The 22,870-nt window shown below is 35.0% G+C and overlaps 1 pseudogene; it reads left to right on the forward strand.

Moving 5' to 3' along the window:
• The first annotated feature begins 8,427 nt into the window (after positions 1-8,427).
• LOC131074542 (aspartyl protease AED3-like) lies at positions 8,428-10,068 on the forward strand (annotated as a pseudogene).
• The last annotated feature ends 12,802 nt before the right edge of the window (positions 10,069-22,870 follow it).

Raw genomic sequence — 22,870 nt, forward strand, 5'->3', positions numbered from 1 at the left:
CGAAACTGCACAAAGGACTAAACAAGATCAAAACTAAAAGGAAATGTTTTTTTGGTTGATGCAAGATTGCTCATCGACCGGGGATGCTTCTGCATCAAATAGTGAGGCTATGAATCCCAATTGACCATGGCTACATGGATAGGGTTTCTCAGTACAATTTATTTCAAGTTGTCATGGTCTTATAGTTCCATCTACACAAACTTGAAATTTTGAGATTTGGTTATACTTCTTGTAAGAAACATACTAGATGGCAAATATGTCTATTCATAGTTGGGCCTAAAAGCATATCAAAACTTCTAAGGCCCCATTTGTGTACCCAAATATATGTTGTATTATTTATTTGTATATATTGAATGTTATATGTAATTAAGGTAAACTTTAAGAATGGCATGATTTAGGCTAGTTATTGTACTTAAAAATACTCTTTGATTTTAACCTTATTAAATAGCCTAAGGTATAATTAGTTGATGGAAGGACTGACTTTATAAACTTGAGTGAATATGTGAAGACACGATGGACAAATGTGTAAAAATGACACTTGTACCTATAGAATTTAAATTAGATATCAAGAAACAAATTGTTCACTAATAAGAGCTCCTACATAACCAAAATCATTTGGAGTATTCTTGCTATGCTATACCCATGTGGATGCCTATGAATATATTAGACCAACGATGATAACCTTGTGCTAATTTTTATGGTTAGTCATGGTAATCATCACCAAATCACACAAAATATCAACTCCTACGTGCAATATACACCTCACATTACTAGATAATTCAAAAATAATATTCTCCATCCACTTGCACTATACACTGTTGGTATTTTGGTATGGTTTTATCATTGATGTCAACACCTACTAAACACTTATCAACTCTGGCACTTTGGAGAATCAGCAACATTCACCGGCAAGCAAATGACTTATGAACAGTCACCGGTATCTAGTACACCGGCAGGATATAATGATCACCGGCACTTGGAAGGGCATGGAAAACACTTGGTTATGTTGAAGACATCGTGTGGACACCTTGTCTTGGAGTTTTGTTTATTGGCATATTTCTCCATCCACTTGCACTATACACTGTTGGTATTTTGGTATGGTTTTATCATTGATGTCAACACCTACTAAACACTTATCAACTCTGGCACTTTGGAGAATCAGCAACATTCACCGGCAAGCAAATGACTTATGAACAGTCACCGGTATCTAGTACACCGGCAGGATATAATGATCACCAGCACTTGAAAGGGCATGGAAAACACTTGGTTATGTTGAAGACATCGTGTGGACACCTTGTCTTGGAGTTTTGTTTATTGGCATATTCGTATTTATATATTTGTTGTTACCAGCAAATAGGTCCAGGTTACACCGGTAGGTTTATCTTTTCCAGATCAGCATGGAATGGTATGAAGATGACTTATTATTGTTGTAAATGCATTAAGTCGGCATGGTGAATCGATTATTGCATCGGGTATTAATTGATTTGTAAATTTATTTTATTATTTTATCCTTTAGAGCCGACCTACTAAAATTGGTCTTAGGGTATGGTATAAATGTAAGATCTTATTTGTAAGATCGGATGTGGAATATGAAAAAGGATTATGTGAAGATATATGCGAGAATAAGCAAAGCTATACACGCAGACATCTTTTGAAGGTTGAAGGAGGGTTTTTGTGAAGACAATCAGAACTACACCGGTACTGAATCCAACATATGAAGATGCTATTTTGAGCAGTACATTCTTATTGGATTTAACCATCCAGTTGTAGTCAGTGTGACTCCTATTTTGTGATTGAGCAGTGAGCTCTAGGCACTTGGCCTTTCTGCATGTGCAGACCCCATTTGTATACACTTACTATCTACAGTAGTATCATCTGATTGTGGGTAAGGTTTCCCATAGTGGTTTTTCCCCTTACAGGGTTTCCACGTACAAATATTGGTGTTATGTGTTGTGGATGACTTTGTCTTTTTGTTTCATGCATTAATCCTTACCGGTATTGCAATTAACTGTTAAAACTGTCTACCAACATATTAGACTGGTTTACCAATATTAAACATCAAGTTGGTCAAGTTGTTTTTGGTTTGAATTTGTTAGACAACTTATTCACCACCCCCCCCCCCCTCTCAGTTGTCTCCAGGACCTAACAATTGGTATCAGAGCCTAGTTCTCTTTTGCAGAAGTTTAATAGCTTGAGGAGATCCAATGTCTACTAACTATTTCAGGAAGGACAGTCCTAAACTTGATGGAACCAACTATGGCATATGGAAGATCAGAATGGAGACACATTTAAATTTCATTGGAAAGGACATCTGGGATGTTACAAAGAATGGTTATACTGCTCCTACTCTTGGTCATCCTAATCCACCTACCTTGCGAAAAGATGAGGAAAATGATTGCAAAGCAAGAGAAGCACTTTTGAGCACATTAACAAATCAACAAATCATGGGACTATCAGATAGGTCTACTGCTAAAGCTATTTGGGATCGTTTGGAAACATTGAATGAAGGAGATTCCACAGTCAAAATTTCAAAACTTGAAAGCTTCCGGGTCAAGTATGAACATCTAAAAATGGAAGAAGATGAAAGGATTTCTGCTTTTATGGAAAGAGTAAATGAAATTGTTTGGGGTATTAAATGTTGTGGAGGAACCTTAAGTGAGGATGCAATTGTTTCAAAAGTTTTAAGAGGATTGCCACCGGCATATAAAATGAAAGTCACTTCTATAAATGAGTTAAGAACAATGCCTAGTACATCAGTAACTAGGGATACATTGATTGGAAAACTTTCAGCTTTTGAAATTGAGGAATTTGGTCATGTTGCTACTATAAAGACAAACTTAGCCTTTAAAGCATCAACATCATCTGCACCATCATTTGACAAATCAGATTGGAAAGCCTTTTATGCAAGAGAACTTGAAGAAAGCAAGAAAGAAAATGAAGAACTTGAAGCACTATTTGCAAGGAAAATGCCTAAAGGTCCAGTTGGAAGTAAGTATGAAGGTAAAGCACCCTTTAAATGTTTTAACTACAATAAGATTGGTCATATGGCTTCAAGATGCCCTGATAGACATGCTAGACTAAGAGAAGAAGCTAGAAGAACATACAAGCCTAACCTTGAATATCAGAGATACAAATTTAAGAAGAATAAAGACAAATCTTGTTATCTTGTTGATGAAGGAGTGACTGATGATTCTGATGAGGATCCGACAGACAATGGATGGGTTTTTGTTGCTATAACAGAAGATCAACTAGCACCTACTGCTCAATTGGTAGAACAAGCCTTGGCAGCTAAAGTTGAAGATAAGGATGAGTGGATCATTGATTCGGGATGCTCACATAATATGACAGGAGATAAAGGTAAATTCTTGAACTTTCAAGAACACAATGGAGGCTTAGTGAGATTTGGAGATGATAAAGCTTGTTTGATCAAAGGTAAGGGTACAATATCTCTTGATGGTAAGCATAACACTAAAAATGTTTACTATGGTGAAGGTTTAAAGCATAATCTTTTGAGTGTTGGTCAATTGGTTGAGAAAGGATTTCAATTACAATTCAAAAATGGAAAATGCAAAATCATGAATAGAACTGGTTTGAAAATTGCAACCCGTAATCAAACTAGAGGTAATATCTTTCATTTGAACAACAGTGAAAAGACATGCTTGATTGCACATATTAATGAAAGTTGGCTATGGCATAAGAGACTCTATCATGTAAATTTTGATTGCATGGTGAAAATCAGTACTAGTAAGGTAGTTAGAGATTTACCTAAAATTGTCAAACCTCACAATACAGTATGTAAGGAATGTCAATTTGGAAAACAAGTTAGAGCTACTTTCAAAAGTATTCCAAAAAAATCCAATAATGCTCTTGACTTAATTCATACTGATTTATGTGGTCCAGCTAGAACTAGAAGTCTACAAGGTGATAGATATTTCATGCTAATCATTGATGACTATTCTAGAATGTGTTGGGTTACTTTTCTCAAAGAAAAATCAGAAGCACTTGGAAAGTTCAAACTATTCAAAGCTATGGTAGAAAATGAAACTGGTAAGAAAATCAAATGTCTGAAATCAGATCAAGGAGGTGAATTTACATCTAAGGAATTTAATACATTCTGTAAAGTGAATGCAATCAGAAGATAGCTGTCATCACCTTGGACACCACAGCAGAATGGAGTTGTTGAAAGGAAAAATAGAACTATCTTGGATGTAGCAAGAAGTATGTTATCAGAAGAAAAGCTACCACATGTATATTGGAGAGAAGCAATAAGTACATCGGTCTATACATTCAACAAAGTTCACATCAAAGGTGAAACCTGTAAGACCCCTCATGAACTATGGTTTGGTATTACTCCTACTCTTAAATATTTCAGAATTTTTGGAAGTAAATGCTATATCAGAAGAGATGAGTATATTGGCGAATTTGATTCTAGAAGTGATGAAGGAATATTTCTTGGTTATTTATCTAAGAGTAAGGCATATAGATGTTTTAACAAAAGATTGCAGAAAATTGTTGAAAGTACAAGTGTGAAGATTGATAAACAATTCAGAAGAACTTCAAGGTATATAGACTCTGAACTGGCAACATAAATTTTGACAAATGAACCTACACTAAACCCACCGGTACAGAATGAAGATCCAGTTACCCCGGTATCATCTGAAAATTCCACAGTAACTGAGGAACAACAGCAAACAAAGACACCTCGGTATGTAAGACTGAATCATTCTGAAGATCAGATAATTGGAAACAAGTATAAAGGAGTTATGACAAGAGGAAGATTGGAAAATGAAGAGGTATGTCTTATTTCTCAAATTGAACCATCATCAGTTAATGAGGCATGTGAAGATAAATATTGGATAAAAGCTATGGAAGAAGAATTAGAACAAATTGAGAAGAATAACACTTGGACATTAGTTCCCCGGCCTAAAGATAAAAATGTGATTGGAACCAAATGGGTATTCAGAAACAAACTTAATAAAGATGGCAAGGTAATCAGAAATAAAGCAAGACTAGTGTGTAAGGGATATTCTCAGAAAGAAGGAATTGATTATAATGAAACCTTTGCACCAGTAGCTAGAATTGAGGTAGTTAGATTATTTTTGGCTTTTACAGCACATAAGAACTACCAATTATATCAAATGGATATTAAATGTGCATTTCTGAATGGAGATCTTGAAGAAGAAGTTTACATTGAACAACCTGATGGATTTTCCTTGAAAGAAAACAAAGATATGATTTGTAGGTTAAGGAAAGCATTGTATGGGTTGAAGCAAGCTCCAAGAGCTTGGTATGCAAGATTGGATAAGTATCTTTTGAAGATTGTTTTTTATAAAGGTAATGTAGACAACAACTTATATTATAAAGTGACTAATGATGACATCTTGGTTATAGAAGTTTTTGTTGATGATATAATCTTTGGAGGAGAAGATGGATTATGTAAAGAATTTTGTATTAAAATGCGGCAAGAATTTGAAATGTCTATGATTGGAGAAATAAAATTCTTTTTAGGATTGCAAATTTCTCAGACTGATAAAGGAATATTCTTGAGTTAATCCAAGTACTTAAAAGAGTTACTAAAGAAATTTGGGATGGAGAACTCTAAACCGGTAAGCACACCTATGACTACAAATGACAAATTATCACTAAGGGATGAATCTACACCTGTTAATCCAACTAGATACAAATCTATGATAGGAGGTTTACTATATTTGACACAAACCAGACCTGATATTATGAATGTAGTATGTATTGTTTCAAGATTTCAGAGTAATCCTAGAGAAAATCATGAATCAACAGTAAAAAGGATTTTCCGATACTTACAAAGCACTACAGATCTTAGATTATGGTATCCTAGAGATGAAAACTTTGAATTATGTGCATACATAGATGCAAATTGGGCAGGAGATTTTGATGATAGAAAAAGCACCACCGGTGGAGCATTCTTTCTTGGAAGTAGACTAGTTTCTTGGTTGAGTAAAAAAAAAGTTGTACATCTTTATCAATAGCAGAATCGGAATATGTTGCAGCAACAACTAACTAGACACAGGTATTATGGCTTAAGCAAATGTTGAAGGACATAAAGGTAAAATGCAAGGAACCTATTACTATCTATTGTGATAACACTACAACAATTGATATATTTAAGAATCCGGTATTACATTATAAAACCAAACATGTTTCTATCAAACTGAATTTTCTAAGGGAACATGTCGAAGCAAAAGAGATAAAACTAGTTTATGTGAATACTAAAGAGCAGATTGCAGATATTTTCACTAAACCTCTACCTAAGGAGACTTTTTAATATCTCAGAGACCAGCTTGGGGTCATACCCCCACTGGTAGAGACTTAGGAAGTTGATTATTGTCATCAACCAGCATAATTAATAGAGAAATCTTTTATTCCGGCTATGATGAGGAAGCTACTTCTCAGGGGGAGTAGTTGGTATACTGAATTGGTTGGTATTTGTTTTACTTTGGCATTTGATGTCAAAGGGGGAGAGATTGGTATGGAAAAACACAAGGAAAACACATGTTGCTCCCAGGGGGAGAGATTGTTATTTGGGAGAGATTATTACTCTCTGTTTCAGTATTTTGATTTCTGGTTATGATCTCTTTTTGGGAGATTGTTGGTTTTTGGTATTTGGCATTTCTGTTTTGGCACTTTGATGGTTTTTCCATCTTTTGTTGCCATCAATGCCAAAGGGGGAGATTGTTGGTATTTTGGTATGGTTTTGTAATTGATGTCAACACCTACTAAACACTTATCAACTCTGGCACTTTGGAGAATCAATAACATTCACTGGCAAGCAAATGACTTATGAACAGTCACTAGTATCTAGTACACCAACATGATATAATGATCACCGGCACTTGGAAGGGCATGGAAAACACTTGGTTATGTTGAAGACATCGTGTGGACAGCTTGTCTTGGAGTTTTGTTAATTGACATATTCATATTTACATATTTGTTGTTACCGGCAAATAGGTCCAGGTTACACCGGTAGGTTTATCTTTTCCAGATCAACATGGCACGCTATGAAGATGACTTATTATTGTTGTAAATGCATTAAGCCAACATAGTGAATCGGTTATTGCATCGGATATTAATTGATTTGTAAATTTATTTTATTATTTTATCCTTTAGAGCCGACCTACTAAAATTGGTCTTAGGGTATGGTATAAATGTAAGATCTTATTTGTAAGATTGGATGTGGAATGCGAAAAAGGATTATGTGAAGATATATGTGAGAATAAGAAGAGCTATACATGCAGACATCATTTGAAGGTTGAAGGAGGGTTTTTGTGAAGACAACCAGAACTACACCTGTACTGAATCCAGCATATGAAGATGCTATTTTGAGCAGTACATTCTTATTGGATTTAACCATCCAATTGTAGTCAGTGTGACTCCTATTTTGTGATTGAGCAGTGAGCTCTAGGCATTTGGCCTTTCTGCATGTGCAGACCCTATTTGTATACACTTACTATCTGCAGTAGTATCATCTTATTGTAGGTAAGGTTTCCCACTGTGGTTTTTCCCCTTACAGGGTTTCCACGTACAAATATTGGTGTTATGTGTTGTGGACGACTTTGTCTTTTTGTTTCATGCATTAATCCCTACCTGTATTGCAATTAACTGTTAAAACTGTCTACCGGCATATTAGACTGGTTTACCGGTATTAAGCATTAAGTTGGTCAAGTTGTTTTTGGTTTGAATTTGTTAGACAACTGATTCACCCCCCTCCCCCCCCCCCCCCTCTTAGTTGTCTCTGGGACCTAACATACACAATATCAACCTCACATAACTAGAGAATTCATTCAATAATATAGTCCACCCCACACCATACACTATTTATAATTGCTTCACAAAGCATAAATTTTCTTATTTGGATTTGCTACGAGCTAAATAAATTAAATAAGAGATACTATTATTTAATTATTAATGCTATTTTATGGATAAGGTTTTTTTCATTTTTATAATAGATCACAAAATGATCTATAATATAAATCCTGAAATATATGTATACTTTCAAACACGATTATAAACTATTAAAGTATAATTTTCCTTAATATTATTTCTAATAAACATGAATTTGAACCTAAATTTATTGAAATGTAAATATTATGTAAAGTAAATTTTAACATATTTTGGACAAACAACTAAAATTTTATGAAAAATTATAATAATTCCATCTATTGAATCGATCAATGATTATCCTATCAAGAAGAAGACCAAAAAATATCTAGCATCTAAACAACCAATATATGGCATTCGTCTAGCACTTCCAAGAATGGATGGGCCAGGCAGAACCAAACAAACATGGATTGCGTACGATGCTGGCATTACCATTCAAAATAAGTGACCCAAACAAAAAGTTTGGATTGCGTTGTATGACGGGAATTAAAATAACTACAGCTGGAACTGGAGGGGCCGAACTGGAGAGGAAACGTAATCCTAAAGCAAGTCATCAGCTCGACAATGGCAAAGCGTGCATTTTCTATTCTAGTGTCTTTTTTATTACTTGTTTGTGTGTAGGCAGAAAACAGTAAGGTTGGGAGAGTAAACCTTGCATCATTCAAATGGAAAGATTCAAAGGATAACAAGAACTGCTCTGCGCTGGAATTGGGAAAATCAAGTTTGACTGTGATGCACATTCAGGGCAAGTGTTCTCCTTACCGCTTACCCAATTCAACATGGTGGAGGGCAATATCCGAGTCAATCAAAGGCGACAACCAGCGCTACAGAGCAATGATGAAAGGGGGATGGAGCGTCGGCAAGAGTACCGTTATTCCCCAAGAGGACACGGACCTTCCTTTGGCCTCGGGACAGGCCATCAACACGGGAAACTACATTACCAAGCTCGGTTTTGGCACGCCTGCGCAGATCTCTTACACTGTCCTCGATACCGACAGCATCATCGCCTGGATTACCTACAACCCCTGCTCCAGTTGCTCAAGTGGGCTTCAATTGTTCGAGACATCCAAGTCATCTACGTATAAATACTTCACCTATGCTTCTCAAGAGTGTCAGTCTGTAGGCTTGTGTAAGAATACTAGCAACGATGTCAACTGTAGCTTTGGTCAGATCTACGGCGACCAATCAGAGGTGGACGGGCTCTCAGCCAGTGGAGGATTTTGTATTCGGATGTGCGAACGCGGTGAGCGGACTCATCCAGCGCTTATCGGTGCCCGGTTTGGTTGGGTTTGGGAGGGATGCTCTCTCCTTCGTTTCTCAAAAGGCCACGTTATATGACAGTACGTTCTCTTATTGCCTTCCCTCCCTCTTCTCCTCTGCTTTCATGGGGTCTCTCCTGCTGGGAAAAGGGGCTCTTTCTGCTACGGGCTTGCAGTTCACGCCCCTCTTGTCCAACGCTAGGTACCCTTACTTCTATTATGTGGGGTTAAATGGAATCTCTGTTGGAGAAGAGCTTGTTTCCATCCCAGAGGGGACCTTCACCTTGGATCAGGCGACAGGAAAAGTGAGTATCATAGACTCGGGAACAATCATCACTCGGTTGGTGGAGCCCGCTTACAACGCCATGCGAGATTCCTTCCGCCGTCAGCTCTCTAATCTGAGTTTGGCTAGTCCCTCATCGCTTTTTGATACATGCTACAACAAACCGTCAGGCGAGGTGGAGTTTCCTCTCATCACGTTGCATTTTGACGATAGCCTGGACTTCACTCTACCCCTGGATAACATTTTATACCCTGGGAATGAGGACGGCTTTGTGTTATGCCTTGCTTTGTCTCTTCCTCCGGGCGGGGGAGGCGCTGTATTTTCCATAATAGTCAGCAGCAAAATTTTCGAATTGTGCACAATGTCACGGGGTCTAGACTTGGAATTGCTCGCGAGAACTGCGATGGTTAGTAGTCTGTTCATCGTATTATCACCTAAAATACCTTAACCAACATCGACTCTGCTTCACTATAATACCTGAATAATGTTGTATGATACTGTTGTAATAAGCAGAGTCGCATTTTCCTCCGTTCATAACTACCGTCAAATTTATCTAAGAGGTGCATTCGATGCCTATAATTAGCGGAGGGGTTAGGGTTCAATTATTGTGATAGAATTTGTGGTTATTATAATATCTGATCATATATTTATATTATATATTGTAAATAATCAGTTTATATGTAAATTCAAAAATAATTAAATGTTGGTCAAGATAAATAATTAAATGTTGGTCAAGATGGACTTATATTTGATACCAAGATATCTTTGATACCATGTTAGAATTTGCACAGAGTTAATTTGTAGACCATCCTTCACAACAAAGAGAGAACCTGTAATAGAGATGATATTTCACCAATCAATGAATTGCATTGAGATGAGAGGTGAAAAATAATGTACAATAGCCTTTCTTATAAAGGCAAGAGTGGAGGAGAAAAGAGCACAAGATATGGACGTGTCTCAATCTCAAAGGAGAGTTGGATTAAAACTAGTCCCAACTACCCAATTAAATTCTAGTTACCTAAATGAAACTTAAGTAAATGTAAATAGGCCAAACTATTTACTCCAATAGAAAATAGATTTTGGGCAGTACAACTTTTGTTCATGTTGCATCTTCAAATTTTGCATATAACTATCTTCAATTTCACATCCCATTAGCCCCATTTTTAAACTCAGCAAATTCTAAACCTTGTGTCCAAATCATTGTGTAGATTGATTTTAGGTTAAAAAGGTCCTTGATTACCCTAACATACGTAGTCACTTGCCATTTCAAAGTGGGGTCATCAATGCTCTCAGTCAAAATCCTAGAAATAGTCATCCAAGTTGTTGAGATTTACAAAAATAATTAAATCTTGAAAATGATAAAAGTTTGTGCAAAATCCTTTTATGGAGACATTCTTGGTAGTATTTCAACCAATATGGAAAAAAATTAGATCAAGGCACCTTTCAATTTGAGAGATTTACAAAAATAATTAAGTCATAAAACCTAAATCAAAGGTTTTGTTCACTTTAAATGAAATTGGCTTTAAGGTTTTAGTCCCAGTGGTATTATGAACAATGTGACATTTTTTTGTGATTAAATGTTGACCTAAGAAAAAGTTGTGCATGTTTTCTCCTTCACTATAATCACAAGATTAATGGACAAATTTAATGAACTTTAAATTTTAGGGATGAGCTTGTGAAATTGGATAGTTTGAGAAGTCTTGAAACCTAATTTTCAAGAAGTTAAAAAGTTTTAAGACTCTTGAAGTTGATGATGTAAATTTCCAACTCCTCGAGAGTCAATGATAAAGAGAAGCCTAATTTAATCATTGGATTAATACAAGTTCATAGCCTCCTTTGGAATGTTGATATAAAATTAATGAAATCATATGATTATTTTTCTTAACAAGTTGTAAGTTTAAAAGTTTTAAAAGTTATGAGTTGTGCTTCAGACTCTGATGGAGCCTTGGCAATAACTTATTTTCTTAACTTCAAAAATTATAAATTTGTAAAGAGCTATTCAAGACTGGTGGCAAATAAAAAATGCATACTCATCAGCACTTTCAATTAAGTTAGTAAGTATTTTTGGAACACTGATGTAACTTAACAACTCTATCCAAAAGGCAAATGAAGAGGAAAAGTTGCTTGCTCGGTTTAAAGATTGTCAACACTTTTACAATAACTTCATTTAAAACGGCAATGGCAAGAGTAGATGAAAAGTCATTGGGATCTATAAATAAGTTATTAACTTCGTATATAATAAACATTGTGTGTTCGTTGTTGTTAGGAATTACTTATCTAGTTATATAGTAGTTATCGAATTTAGTTTCTAAAAAACCTATGGGTGATCCCATAATACTGGGTTACACTTTTTGGCCAAACTTGACACTAAAATCAGCATTTTGCATCAAATTTTTACTTTCTAAAACCTATAGCAGCTAAACCTTTGAGCATTTGAAGATGAAGTAAACTACTAATTTGTGACATTTTTAATAAAGATTTTAAATATATATATTTTTTAATAATTAAAAATTAATTGTCCATATTGTTATGTAACTTTTAATAACTCAATATTTACAGTAATCAACATTTTTCAGAAGTGGCATTTATTTGGTAATGCATAACATTTTTTATAGAAAGAAGGGAATTCTAATTTTTTAAATATAGAATTATCACACCAATATCTAGTGAATGGATATTTTTACATAATTTTGGATACATATATATTTTTTTAGTTAATTTTTGAAGACAAAGTAATTATAATTTGGACAGAGGTGTATTTCGTAATGCATAATTTTTTTTGTATGCATTTGAATTAACTTCTTCTTTTTGTGTTGAATTGATGATATGGGAAAAGATGTTTTTTTACAAAAAAAGTTCTCTATTTTTCAATATTTCCACGTGTGAAACACAATCCTTAATGTTTGATGAAAAACCTACATTCATAAGAAATAAAACATAAATATATCAATGAAATTAAATATATTAAAAATTACTATTTGGAAAGCTTATAATAAAGACTAAATACTCAAGAAAACAAAATTCTAATTGAATTCATTTGACCCCCAAAAGCTAATGTAAAAGTAGTTTTTTATCAGCATTTTGATAAGTGCAAAGGAGACTCCATTACAAGTATGATTTACAAGTAGAGAGATCTTTTATCCAGGATTTTTTTATCTAATAGCCTTTGATCTAACTCTCTTTAATAAATCACTTCAAATGGGACCTATTAAAGCTTAAATCATTATATTCTCTAAAAAATGTATAATTTTAGCAAAAATCAAGACGTACCAAAAAGTACCCAGTATTGTGGGATCACCCCTATATAAATAATTCTTCTATCTTCATAATCAACAAAATGATTTTTGAAGAGTTTATTCTTGATATTTTGTATCAATGATCTATAGATCATCATAACAATTGATTTGTTTTCAGTTCTTTTCTTTTGTGTAATAGTTTAGTACCAACAAAGCATAGTACAGAAATAAATCTTGTTTTTTTTCCGATTGCGGTACATTGAAATTGCAGATGATATTAGAGTATGTTCAACATGATGTTGCGAAGCAAAGAGAAAAGTGAACATTGTCAATAAAACAAAAAATGTCTAAAGCTATTTCTATTGTTAAATTTTGCAAAAGGCTCTCTTGTTCTCTGACCTGGTAAATCTTGTGACTAGTACGCTCGTAAGAACAAAATTGTTACAAATTGTCTTCCTTGTGGTAATATTATTTGTAAATAAGCTTGAGAAGGTCATTGCAACCTTTATGATGTTCTTGTGTTATGTGAAGGCATCTATTATAGTTTGGAAAAAGCCAATCAAAAATCTCTAAGAGTGAAAATAATTCAAGAATGAGATGCATTGTTTTAATGGGTGCATCATAGAAGTATTATAAGAATACTTGGATTTTTATTTGATTAATGTTGGTATATGAATATTATATCAAATGGAACTCTCAAAGAAAGTATCCATGGTCAAATCGGTATACATCTCATCTGGTGAAAAATAATTATTCTATCACTGGACATGCACATAATACGCGATGAATAAGAGGATGCATATCGATAGACTAACATCTAAAACCATTGGTGATAACAATGACATTGACAAAATTATCCGATGTGCAAATTCCATTAAAAAAGTATGCATTGGCTATCTTATCAAGATTGGAAACTACACTCATAGAGTCGATTCAAGATTGGCAACTCATCTTTTAGCACGAAGATAGAAGGAATGGACTTACTGACACTTTAATTCCAGTTGTTAATATCCTATTGAATACCGATTAAAACTATTATCGAATCTTTTACAGAAGTTGGTAGTCTGTTCCGTATCACTGATTGGGAGTAAAGTACGAGTTGATCAATCTATGCCTGGTGTTGATTAAGGAAGGTTGTGGATAACTTTCGAGAAGTCAAATGAAGTTGTTATTATAACTACTTAGATTGCAGGGCATACACAAAATGGGTTTATTTAAATCTCTTTAGAAAATTTCGAGCAAATGCATTTGGTAGGTGTAAAGCCAAAGAACCTGTACAAGCAACTTATAATCCACACTAAATGGGAACCTCAAAATAGAGTTGATCTTGATCCTCATGGTTCACCTTTTGTTTTTTCTGGATTTAACAGCTCTGTCAGTTGTGGATGGAGGGATGTTAATGTGCATAACAAAAATAATGTTTTTGTTGGAACATGTTGAAGTTACAAATGCCCTGCTAGACACACATGTAGGCAAAGCACCTGAATTATTTGACAAAATTCTTCATAGAAATGTCATCTCATGGGATGCAATGTAGTTCTGAATCGACTTCGGCACCAAAAATCGGGATCAAGGTACATAAAAACTTAAGTGGGCTTTGCGAGGCAATACATTTGAACACATGTTGAAAGTGACCACAATGCTTGGAGTGGCAGATAAGTCAATGCAAGAGGTCGCTATAGCACAAGTATTGCAGAAGGATGACATGGTTCAAAATAAATTCACCAATTACAACACGAAGTCGAAATTCAAGTCACTCGGTATTTTTGCTAACAATAGAAGCCCATTATGTTACAAGATTTTATAGAGGGTCTATTTCTTCCTACAATGGAAATATTATAAACCAGAGCATTCCAACACCTTCAAATGTATTTGCATAGGTAGTGTAAATTTAAATACTTTGATAACATTTATTCTGTCTCAAGATTTACACTAGAATGATCTATCAAAAATAAGAACTTGGTTAAAGAGAGCCTTTGAAAATATGCAAAAGTATCAACTTTTGACATCATAGAGGTGGCACTACAATGGAGATGTATATTCTTATGGGTTAGTCAGTCTAACAAGAGGCCTCATCTATAACAAGTACTTATAATTCTAAAATACATTAGTCAAGTTGATGCACGAGTTTTCATTTGAAAGCGGTTCCCTTGAGCATGATAAATTGTAAAAAAATAAAAATAGATGAGTTACCAAAGAGCATAGTGAATGATGAGTTGTCAATGGTTTTAAAGAATTCATTTTCATTTGAACAACCATCTAGTTTGGATCTTCAATATGAGAACTTGTGGGATGATGAGGCTTTGATTGAACAATATTTAATTTTAAATACTTTATTCATTTTCCACTATTTACGAGTTCTCACTATGCCATGAAGAGTACAAGATAGGCAATGCTTAATGTAAAGAACATTTTTGAAAGGTCTCAAAGGTAATGGAGATGGAAAAAGGCCTCGTAAAAACTAATAACTTGGTTTTTTCTTTGAAGTTATAGATTTAAAGTTGCTCTTTTGTAAAAGTGACTATGTCACTTAATTTAACTAAAAGTTAGAAATGAGGCTTGTTTCTAGAAAAACGATGTAAATTCTAACCCAATAAGGATTATTATTTTCAAATCCATTGTATTTTAAAAACAAAACAAGGAGGTAGTTATAAAGTGGTTGATGAGTAGTTATGAGGAAGTTATTGAAGAAGGCCTATAAATATAAGTTATTCCATATTGTAAAGGAGACTTTAACAAAGGGAGAAAAAAAAAATTGAACATTTTGGAGAGAATTTTAATGATATTTGGTTTGACAATATGTATAAAATGGTTTTGGAATTGTATATTTTAAAAGATTATGAAGAATACATTTTGGTTCTAATGTTCTAAATGTATTCCCATGTTATTATTTTTTATTTCTTGTATGATAAATCAATTATCCCTCTATGTAATTTGTGCAAACCATTGATAATATATGCAATTGATGTAATAAAACACACTCATAGCTTGGTGTTGGCTAGTCGGTCAGCACCTCCTTCAGGATTCGTGACATGGCTTAACCGCCTCACGTGGATCAAGGTAAGTCTAGTGTTTGTGGTGTTCGTTGATAGCTCGATCTTTTGGCGTAACAACAAACATACCGACAATCGGTATCAGGGCCTTGGGTCATAGGTTCGAATCCCTAGAGGTCACCCTGTGGTCTCCTTAAAAGAAGTTCGCGGAATCCTTAGTCTCGGTGCTAAGGGGGGGATTGTTGGCTAGTCAGTCAACACCTCCTTTGGGATTCATGATTTGGCTTAAATGCCTCCCATGGATCTAGGTAAGTCTGGTGTTTGTGGTGTTCATTGATAGCTTGAGCTTTTGGCGTAACGACAAACATACCAACACTTGGTATCTTTGTGTGAATGTGTTGAACTAGCATATCTCTTCCTATGTTGAGATTCGTCATCCTTCTTTCATCATCATTGCACATCATAAAATATCTTGTGATTAAAGCCCACTTTGTAATTTTTATCAATTGTGAAATCATATTTGGTATTCGTATGTCCATCTTTGGGGTATTTGAACTTAATAAGCTTTCTTTAATTTAGTTTTTTCATTTCTCCTTTTTGTAACTTCTTGTTAAAAGTACACAAAAATCTTAAATATCTCCATCATACAAGGGAGTTGCCCCTCTCAAACATAGAGAAAGATTGTGATTTCATTGCAGTCTCTCCAATAATTGGGACATTTGTCATTTCCCATTAGATAAGTCAAATTGAAATGTATAATGAAAAAATTGTTTACCACCACATCCAAGATCAGTCCTTCCTAATTTCATAAAAAAGTGGCCACTTAAGGCCCCCTTTTGGTTTCCCATCTTTGTGCACTTACCCTTTATCTATCTAGGTAGTTTTATTCTCGAATATTTATATAAGAAGATGAACCTCTTTGTAATAATCATCTAATTATTGAATAGAACATTAAATTAGTGTAATTTTGTTTACTTCTGGTTTGATTGTGTGTGTCATAATAAAAACCAAAAGTGAACAAAATTACTATTATGGATTGTGGAAAACTAATATATTTAATAAAATAAGTGTGTTTTATTATTTTTTCCAATAATTGAACACCCGAGACTTACATAGAATAAGCTTTGGTTGAAAGCAACACATAAGAAAACATCACATGTTAAATTGCCTTCTAGATCACTTATGCTTCATTAGGAAGCATTACCCTCAATGATGAATGTTTTGGGGTAGAGTGTAGAAAATTCAAAATAGTATTTGACCATCATTTACTAATCTCAACTTGAAGGATTTTTTAAGATAAATACTAATGAAAACTAAAATTTTGGTTTTTTGGGATAACATTTATCACATACTTCCCACAAGATTTAAATTCAAAATAATGTAAATTCACAATCACTTCTACCACAACAATGGTAATTGATGGAATGAGATCATGCACATTCTAGATGTTTGTGGGAAGATTGCTTGTGGTGTTTAAGAAGTTATTTTATTGTAGATGTTGTCATATGAGTTGTGGTTGTGCAAAACAATTCTCCAATGCAATCAATACCAACATTCTTAGGTCTTACTTGATGAAAGTTTTTGATGCCTGGGTAATTTTTTTAGTAGTGTTGATCATTATAACCCATTTTCCTGAATAACTATATATTAATTCATGTATAATGTTATTGAAAATTACCAAATTAATATGGTGAATGATTAAAATATTACTAAAAAACCTATCATATTTTCTTCTATTGTTGTTAATCTTGATTCGATATGCAAAAGATTATTTGTAAATATTCAAATTCTTGCTACAATATGGCCTATTGAAGCAGTCACTGGTGAGGAGGGACCTCAAGGAGATCAGTCTAGACCAGTCAACAAGAGTAAACACAATGGAAACACACAGATATGATGGAGGCAATGTAGAACAGACCTAGTTTTATTGCATGAAATTTGATTACATCCAACTGGTAACAACTGGGATACAACATATCGGCACACAAGCCTAGTAAAATAGGTCATAATCGGGACCTTAAATCGAAAGATCTATCTTCTAGGCACAATCTATCTATCTGATACTCTGATTGATTCTAATTGATTACATTCTAAAGCATGCTTACAAATATATATATATATATATATATCGGTCCAAAGGATCAAAACCCAAAGAACAAGACCTAACGTGCGAAAATGAATAAGGTCGACCTTGGCCAAGAGATTCCTCTAAAAAAATCCAAAGAATGAAATGAAGAAGGTTGGCCACACGCCAAGAAACATCAAGATCAACGCTCAAGGCTCCGCAAGCTTTGAAATGGGTTCTGGTAGATCACCGAAATAGGTCTCAGGTAACCGGTAACAAGAAATTGTCATGGAAACTGGTAGTGATATCTTGTTGGTAAGTGATCCAAATAAGATGTGGTTTGAAAGAAAGAAAGATGATCAAGTCTTCAAGTAGAATCCAACTCCATAGGATCCGGTGAGCCAAAAACATGACACATAGAAAGGAAAACTGAAACTGCAAACAAAAAACGAAACAGAAAAGAAAATGTTTTTGGTTGATGCAAGATTGATGTGAACCGGGGATGCTCTTGCATTAGACATCCAAGGTTAATGAAAAAGTGAGCCTCTCACTTTGCTAGAGTCAGAGGGAAACCAAGGCAGCCTACCTCTGCTTGAGAAATCCAAGATGAATCTTCAAATGGTCTGCTCTTCCACTTCATAAGATATTCTTTGTATTGACTATTTTGGGTACTACGCCCAATGAGGTACTGTCAAAAATCTCTTCAATCTGATTCGGTTCCTTCTGGGGAAATTGTTTCTCAAGGTCTGTAACACTATCCTCACTGAATTCTAGTTCATGGTACTCATGGAAATCTGCAATGTTGAATATAGGTGAAATACTTAGACTATCTGGTAGCCCTACTTCATATGCATTTCCAAAACTAAACTTTCAGGGTCCAAAATTCTTCATCTGCAACTTATTATAAGTTCTAATCAGGAATCTCTCTTTTCTCAAGTATACCATCACTTCATCGCCAAATTCAAATTCCTTATGTCTCCTCTTCTCATCTACCTTCTCCTTATATTTGTTATTCATGTCTTCCAAAAGTTGTTTAACCTGAATATGCAATGCTGCCATGTGATCTACAAAATCTTCTGCTTCTGAACTCTTCTAGTCTTCACTGCTAATGTCTCTCAATTCTTTTATTCATCTAGGATGCACTCCGGTAACAATCTCAAAAGGTGTTTTTCTAGTACTTCTATTCACTGAATTGTTATATGCAAACTCTACTTGTGCAAGGATCAAATCCCAACTTCTAGTTTTATCTCCCACTAAACATCTCAACAAGTTTCCCAAACTCCGGTTAACTACTTTTGTCTATCCATCAGCCTGTGGATGAAAAGTAGAACTGAACTTCAAATCAATCTTCATCTTCTTCCAAAGTGTTCTCCAAAAATAGCCCGCAAACTTAGTGTCTCTATCTGAAACTATGCTCTTAGGTAATTCATGCAATCTCACTTCATTGAAAAATAGGTTTGCTACATGTAATGCATCGAATGTCTTCTTACAAGGTATGAAATGAGCCATCTTTGAAAATATATCTACTACCACAAATATAGAATCATTCCCTCTTTGTTTCTTAGGCAATCCAAGTACAAAATCCATGCTTATATCCTCCCAAGGTCTTACCGGTACTATCAAAGGTTTATAAAATCCCACATTCTGACTACTACCTTTTGCAACTTGACAAACTCCACAACTCTACACATATCTCTTAACATCCTTATGAATTTGGGGCCAAAAGTATTGTTCACTCACCAATGTAACTGTTTTATCAATGCCAAAATGTCTGGCTAAACCTCCACTATGTTTCTCTTTGATTAGGTTCTCTCTCATGGAACTCTTAGGTATGCATAACTAAACTCCCTTGAATAACATCCCATCCTAAATAAAATAATCCAATCATTTGCTCCTATCAACCATAATCGGAACTCTCTACATGCTTTCCAAGGTTCTACAAAATCCGGGTCTTCATCATACAAGGTCTTCAAATCTTCAAAACCTAATATTGTCACTCTCATCTCTATCAACAAATTCCTTCTCCTACTCAATTCATCAACAACTTTGTTAGATTTCCCACTTCTATGCTTCAACACAAAGGTGTAACTCTGCAAGAATTCTACCCATCTCATATGTCTCTGATTTAATTTACTCTGACTGTTCAAATACTGCAAAGCTTGATGATTTGTATACAACACAAACTCCTTAGGCAACAAGTAGTGTCTCCATTTCTTCAAGGCTTGAACTATGGCATAAAATTCTTGATCATACACTAAATATCTCTTCTAGGCATCATTCAATTTCATAATGAAATAGGCTACTGCTCTCCCTTCTTGACTCAAAATTGCTCCTATTATTGTTCCACTTGCATCACAGTCCACTTGAAATACTTTATTGAAATCCGGTAAAGCTAACACAGGTTGCTCAATCACTTTTTGCTTCGATAATTCAAAACTTTTTTTTGCTTCAATGCTCCACTTGAATTCCTTCCAATCTCCTCTCATGGTCTCAGTCATAGGGTTACAAACTGAACTCAAATTTCTAATAAACTTCCAGTAAAAACTAGTCAATCCATGAAATGATCTTACCTCTCTAATGCTTTCCGGTGTAGGCCACTCAACAATGGCTTTCACTTTCTCAGAGTCCATCTTCAAACTATCCTCAGATATCACAAATTCTAAATAGACTAACTCATCCTTCATGAAAGGACACTTTTTGATATTGATCAACAACTTTTCTTCTCTAAACCTTTGCAAAACTTGTCTTAACTGCAACAAATGCTCCTGTTTTGTTCTACTAAAAATCAGAATGTCATCCAAATACACAATAACAAACTTACCCAAGAATTTCTTCAATACCTTGTTCATCAGCCTCATGAAAGTGTTTGGTGAATTAGTCAATCCAAAAGGCATCACCAACCATTCATATAGTTCTTCGTTTGTCTTAAATGTTGTCTTTCACTCATCACCTTCTATGATCTTGATCTGATGATATCTACTCTTCAAATCTATCTTTGTAATGTATTTTGCTCCACTCAAACAGTCCATTATGTCATCCATCCTAGGCAAAGGAAACTGGTATTTCACTGTGATCTTGTTTATTGCTCTTGAATCGGTACACATCCTCCATTCTCCATTCTTCTTAGGTGCTAATATTGCTAGTATTGCATAAGGGCTCAGACTTTCCCTGATCAAACCTTTCTTCAACAGCTCCTGCACTTGTCTATTCGGTTCTTCATTTTTTGTCGATGTCAACCGATGTGCAGCTTTGTTAGGCAAACTAGCTCTGGGAACCAAGTCCATGCAATGACCAATACTTCTAACAGGTGTCAATCCATCAGGTAGATTATCTAAAATGACGTCCTCATATTCTACCAGCAAATCTCTTATCTCTGCCGAGTGTTCTCCTTCTATTTCCGATCTCTTAGTCTTCTTAGGAATTAAGGAAAAACACACATTCTCATGTCTTAGTCCATCCATGAATTTCCTTCCATCTACTAAACAGATCCTAGTATTTGTACAAACTTCACTCTTCAAAGGTTCCTCCAAAGGTAACAAGGTTTGCTTCATCCCATTGGCCACAATAGTGTATGTATTCTTCCTCCCATCATGTATTGCATGTCTATCAAACTGCCAAGGTCTTCCCAACAAAAGATGACAAATATCCATAGGCATAATATCACACAAAACTTCATCATGATAGTTCCCAATTTTTAATTTTACCAAACACTGTTCACTTACTAACAACTTATGTTTATCCTGAATCCATGCTATTGGATAAGGCTTGGTGTGTTTCAATCTCTTCAATTTCAACTTATTCACCATCTCTTCTAAAACAAGATTATCTAAACTACCACTATCAATAACAACTTTACAACACTTACCAGATACCTTACATCTAGTCTTGAACAGGTTCTTCCTCTACAAGGGTTCTTCATCTCCTCCAGTATGACAGAAGTCTCTCCTCATCATCAACAATTCTCCATCTTCTGGTTTATTGTATGATCTGGTGGGGTTTTCTTCCACCATTGCTGCTCTTCCGATAGCCTCTGTCTTCTTACATTAAAACACATAGTGTCCTTCTCCTCTGCATTTAAAGCAGGTTCCTCTAAATGTCCTCTTGTCTTGTCTTCCAAAGTTCTCACTCTGATAACCATCCAGTAGAAATTTCTATCATCCTTCCGGTATGAATTACCTTCTTTTCTCACTTCCTTTTCCTTGTTCTAATCTATATTGGTTCCTCTTCCTCCGGTATATCTTCCTCTAGTAAACCTTCCACCTCTACCTCTCTATCTTTGCTCATGTCTTTTATTCAATTTCTCTTCATCCTTTAGTGCATACCAGTAAGCCTCTTCAACACTCTCCAATTTGATCATACTGAGTTCATCTTGTATAGACATCCGCAATCTGTTCAAATATCTTGCAATATGTTCAACTTCATCATCAACATGTCCGGATCTGATGTTCAATTTGTAAAATGCTTTGGTGTACTCCTTCACACTAGATTCCTTATGTCTTAGGTTCTGCAATTTCCGGAATAAATCCACTTGATAATTCGTCGGGACAAACTTTGATTTCAACTTAGCAATCATCTAATCCCATGTCTTAATCTTTACTTTACCTCTTCTTTGTCTATCAACTTTCAAATGCTCCCACCAAAGAGATGCATGACCTTTCAATCGGGTACACGCATATTTCACCTTCCTCTCTTCTGCAGTGTTTTCAAAATCAAAATACTTCTCCATCTCCGAGATCCAATCCATCAATTCATCTGAATCTAACTTCCCATCATATTTTGGTGGGGTAAAATGAGGTTTAGTGTTCTCCCTACTCAAAACCCTTAAAAACCTTTCTTCATCTGGATCAACTACCAGTAGGTTCACTTGTTCTGTCGAGGCTTCTTCTCCTTCATCTTCACTTACATCTTCAATATGCCAGCCTCTTCTCTGGCTGTCTCCACGACTTCTAACCGGGTTGCTATTCCTCGCAACATATCCATCAAAGTAGGTTTTGCATTCCCATGCACTCCACCATTCCTAGTTCCTCTTCGCGCCATTGATTCATGCTAGTCCTCTGCAATTGCAGGTCGGATCCGCAATCTACCACCCTACAACAAAATTTTAGGACACGCAATCTCCG

Source organism: Cryptomeria japonica, chromosome 3 (genome assembly GCF_030272615.1).
Source record: "Cryptomeria japonica chromosome 3, Sugi_1.0, whole genome shotgun sequence".
Taxonomy (NCBI): domain Eukaryota; kingdom Viridiplantae; phylum Streptophyta; class Pinopsida; order Cupressales; family Cupressaceae; genus Cryptomeria; species Cryptomeria japonica.